The sequence below is a fragment of the Gekko japonicus genome, unplaced genomic scaffold, assembly GCF_001447785.1.
Source record: "Gekko japonicus isolate JY-2015 unplaced genomic scaffold, Gekko_japonicus_V1.1 scaffold753, whole genome shotgun sequence".
NCBI lineage: Eukaryota > Metazoa > Chordata > Lepidosauria > Squamata > Gekkonidae > Gekko > Gekko japonicus.
In genome coordinates, this window is record NW_015172027.1 from 14,096 (window position 1) to 18,919 (window position 4,824).

At 48.9% G+C, this 4,824-nt stretch overlaps 1 protein-coding gene across 1 annotated transcript in view; it reads left to right on the forward strand.

Moving 5' to 3' along the window:
- Positions 1-341: 341 nt before the first annotated feature.
- DDAH2 (dimethylarginine dimethylaminohydrolase 2) overlaps positions 342-4,824 on the forward strand; it is a 30,409-nt gene continuing 25,926 nt past the window's right edge. Inside the window, exon 1 of the mRNA XM_015420576.1 lies at positions 342-868. The gene's annotated coding sequence lies outside the window, so the exon portion shown is untranslated. The remainder of the gene's footprint in view (positions 869-4,824) is intronic.

Below are 4,824 nucleotides of genomic sequence, written 5' to 3' on the forward strand. Positions count from 1 at the left end.
AGAGAGGAGTGAAGAAAAGGAAAAAACTGAGGAGGAAATATTTGTGGCTGTAGATTAAAACTAAATCCTGTGTATCAAGCTGGGTGGGTCTGGTCTGAGAACAGTGCAATCTGAAACCAGAGTTACACCCTTTTAAGCCCCTTGAAGACAGTGGGCTTAGGAGGGTGTAACACTGACTCTGGTTAGGACAACACTGTTAGAGAGCGACCCTAAGATCTACTCAGGTCTGTTCAGTTGGGCTGACTCTGAGGAATGTGTCATTAGGAGTGCCCTGTTTAGATCTTAGAGGCTGTAACATGGGATGGGTATTAATCGTGGATCTCTTTTGTTTTGGGGAGGTACAAGAGATGCTGACGCTCTAACTCCAATCAAATCCCCTGGATCTACGTATCTTTGCCCTGATGCAATACGTGCTTTCAGTTCACAGCCTGGCAGGAAAGAAACAGGATTTTTCATTAACCGCTTGACTGTTTCGGAATGTAACAATTAAAAAAAAAGTCTGTAGAAGAAAAGATTCATCAACTGGAGGCACGGACACTGAGAAGCAATTAACTTGATCCACTGATTAATGCACAGAAACCAGGAAGGAATTAACTGATTTGAGAAGTATATTCGGTTGATGAACTTGATCCTTCTGTTGCATGCTGGGGAAAGGGGGGGGGGAAATCGATGTAGCAGGAATTCTTTGCCCGGGAAGAAAATTAATTCAGAGTTTGGAGGACTTCTGTTTCCAATCGAAGGTCTGTTTTGCTCAGAGGTTGAAAGGGATCTTCTTACAGGATCTGAAGGAATAATAGATCGGAATCAGCAGGAGACGGGCCCATTGCTGCAGGAGGAGTAAACGGATCAAGGGAACCCAGTAGTAAAGGTAAAAACTTCCCCCCTGGCTGAGCTCAGAATGACATGGTTAGACTGAAACAAGTGATCAGAAAACTGGAAATTGGAACAGATCTATAAAGGGAAATTGGAACAGCTATAACTATGTTTGTTTGTTTGGTTTATCACTGGTACAGACTACTGAATATGCCCATAATGATTTCTTTCATATGTTACCACTCTGGCCTGGGAAATGCTTCCTCATAGTCTTTTCTCATCTGCTCGCCTCTTGTTAATGTCTGCCTGAAGGAGCCGTGTGGAGAGGGGTGGAATGGTGTGGGTGGGAGAGCATCGCCTGCCAGTGTGGTGCCTTGCGACTGACCTTACCAGCACTGCAGGGGAAAAGGTCACGGCAAAACAGCTTCTGTGTCTCCACAGTGGGATATTAAGACGGCTCAGAGCTTGCACTCTGCCCGGCTCATTTCAGTGTGGGAGGAAAATTTTCCCGCCATTTCCCTCGGGATGCCTCAGAGAGATGGAAGGGCTGGTTTGAGGGCAGAGAGCAAGACCATGTCAGCTGTTCCTGAGAGGAAATATTTAGCTGGAGCGTCCTTTTCAAAACCAGCATCTTCTACGCTGCGTAGTGCAAGGAAATATGGGATAGTTCTTATCTCCAACCGTCTCATCCTTTGCCGTCCCCAAATATGGGATAGTTCTTACCCCTGACCTGCCTGCCCCTCAAGGAGGAAACCAAGAGCTAAAACTTGGTTCCAGGATTATAATTTTTAATTTTTTTTACTTCATTTGTACCCCACCTTTCTCCCTAATGGGGACTCCTCCATTTTATCCTCACGACAACCCTGTGAGGTAGATTACGCTTGAGAGTGTGTGACTGGCCCAAGTTCACCCAGCGAGGTTCCTTGACACAAGTGGGGGCCTCCCAGGTACTGGTCCAACACTGTTAACAGTGTGAACACCATATTTTTTTTTTAGTATATGTGCTGCCGAAGTGAGTATACCATGCACCTGCTGATAAGGGAAAAACTCTGGGCAAGTCCCTGTTCTCTCCCCCCACCCCATGCTATAACGACAGTGATGTTTGTCTCTAATTCTCCCTCCCCACCCAGCTTTAAATTTCACCTGTCCATTTTAGGCAAGGAAAGAGAGGGAGGTCCATGACACTGTCTTGTACTGGATCAGACCATTGGTCTATCATGGTTAGTCTTGCTGCCTAAACTGGTAGCAGCTGCTTCAGGTCTCAGCCTTTCACATCACCTACTCCTCCCAATTTATCTTGTAACTGGAGACACCGGGGATTGAACCTGGGACTTCCTGCATGTGCTGCACCACTGTCACTGCCCCTCACAGGGGATGATGTACTTAACCCCCTTCTGTAAGCTTTTGACAAATCCCCGTGAATGCACCGGGGGATATTAGCCCTTCCTTAAGCAAGAATAAGAAGAAACACTTCTTGACTGGGAGCTTGGCGAAGGAAGGAAATTGACAGTCTGTTTTGTTGTCTAGGAATAATGCGCCAGGGACACCTTGGCTAATTGGTTTATTGTGGCGTAAGCTTTGGAAGCTGACTGCTTACTAACCTTATCAGGCATACCTGACTGGGCAGTTGCCTGGGAAGGCTAAGCCTGGAATGAACCAATTAGGGCCTTCTCATGGGAATATTCCGTTCCCACTGGGAGGTACCTCAGCTGGCTGCTTGAGCTCCACTAATGCTAGCCGTCTGCAGCCGTGTCCCCTTCTCCCATAATTACAGGAGCAAGGCTAAGCTGTCTGTCAGATGATAGTTATTTTTGTTTAAGAACCCCACAGAACTAGAGAGGTGCATGTGTGAATTCTAGAGGAGCAGAGCTCATAGCCCTCTGAGGGGAAATGCATGGGAAGACAGGAGAAGGATTTAAAATGGAACTTGTGGTGATGGCGCAGTTGGTGTAGTGGTTAAGTGCGCGGACTCTAATCCGGGAGAACTGGGTTTGATTCCCCACTCCTCCACTTGCACCTGCTGGATGACCTTGGGCAGGGCTCCTTTTGTAGAAAAAGCCCAGCAGGAACTCATTAGCATAATAGGCCACACCCAACAGCAGGAACTCATTAGCATATTGGGCCACACCCCTGACAGCACAGCTCATTAGCACATTAGGCCGCACCCCCATGTTACCAGAAGTGTGGTCATCAGCCACGCCCACCTTTTGCTCCTTATTCTGTTTACCTTGTTTGTTGTCAAGACCCAGGGCTTTTTTTGTAGCAGGAGCTCCTTTGCATGTTTGGCCACACACCCCTAATGTAGCCAATCCTAATGAGTTTCTGCTGTTGGGTGTGGCCTATTATGCTAATGAGTTCCTGCTGGGCGCTGCCAACTTGGGAGCCAGCCGGAACTCCATTCCTGTGCGTTCCTGCCCCAAAATAGCCCTGACCTTGGGCAAGCCGTAGTTCTGGAAAGAGCTCTCTCAGCCCCACCTACCTCACAGGGTGTCTGTTGTGGGGAGGGGGAGGGAAAGGAGTTTGTAAGCCGCTGAGACTCTGAGTGACGGGTGGGGTATAAATCCAATCTCTTCTTCTATTCAGGAGTAGGGTTGCCAGCTTTGAGTTTGAGAAATACCTGGAGATTTGGGGGGTGGAGCCTGAGGAGAGCAGGGTTTGAGGAGGGGAGGGACTTTAATGGGGTACAATGCCACAGAGTCCACCTTCCAAAGTGGCCATTTTCTCCAGGTGAACTGATCTCTGTTGCCTGGACACGAATTGTAATCCCAGGAGATCTCTGGCCACCACCTGGAGGCTGGCAAACCCTATCCAGGAGGTTTCTGCAAAATTTCTGCAGTAACCAAGGACAGCATAGTCACTATCCAGTAGGTTCCTGCAACACTTATGCAAGAACCAAGGAATGAGCAATACTTGTTGTGCTTTTTGGTGGCAGCTCTATCAGCAAATCTACAGTGGTCCAAACGGGTTGCCTTCCTTGCCTCCAGGAATGGAGGGCACTTGCTGGGTTGATAATAGTTGATAATGCAGTCTTTGGTAGGAGAAGTACTGTGTCCGGAAAGACCGTTGGGCTTTGGAGAACCTTGGCACTCTTTTGCCACCTTGTTTCGACAAACCCTCGCCATCAGTCTTGTGAAGTCAGCGCATGTTAGGGGGCACAGAAAATTGCTTTTAAAAGGCCACTTTCCTAATAGGCTGTTCAGCAAGTTGCTAAATAGTCCTTGACCGGTCACTTGCAGCAAGTGAGGATTGTTTCTAGGCCACCAGGCCTTGAAGCCTTTTTAAAATTAAAAGTTTACTCCTCCTCTCCCCAGCCCCACTTAGGCCACAAAAGCCCAAACTAGATTTTAGAGGCAAGTCGGCTAGAATCTCTATGTGCCCAGCTGATAACTGCTCAGAACGTATCTGCAAGGACTCTCTTCTGAAACTTCCAACCACAGAGCTTGATCTACACATAAACCAACCCAGCATTGTGCAACTACAGCCCTTCTGCCAGCACAATCTGTCCCCTCCTCGACCCACTGCGCTGGGTGGGAGAGCAGATATGGGCACGCTGGCCCCGTCACCTACCTCTGCGCGGTTGCCAAGCCCGCACAGCGCAAACGCGCAGAAGTGGTGCACATGTGATCTCACAAAAGGCGGGAGTTGGGTCCAGGGGAGGGTTTCCTGGCCTGGCTACAAGTGGGAGATGAGGAGGCAGGGACACGGAGGGGGCAGCTGTCGACAGCCACAGTTTTCAGCACGGACAGTTGTCACTTCTAGGTTTTCCCCGGAAGTGATGTGATGCTGTCAGCTCTGAGAAGCAGGAAATAGCTGGGGGGTGGGGGAATCCCCCGTCTCCATTGGGGAGGGGGGACAGCCACCCTCGGCCAGTGCTCTTGTGCCCACTGTCCCTCTGTGGGTGGTGAATCAACGCAGGAACAGGTCGTCTGCACAAGGCTTAGGTGTCTGGAACGCTGAATTCCACACAAAGTATGTAACTTGAGCAGATTTGTTTAATGAAGAAGAAGAAGA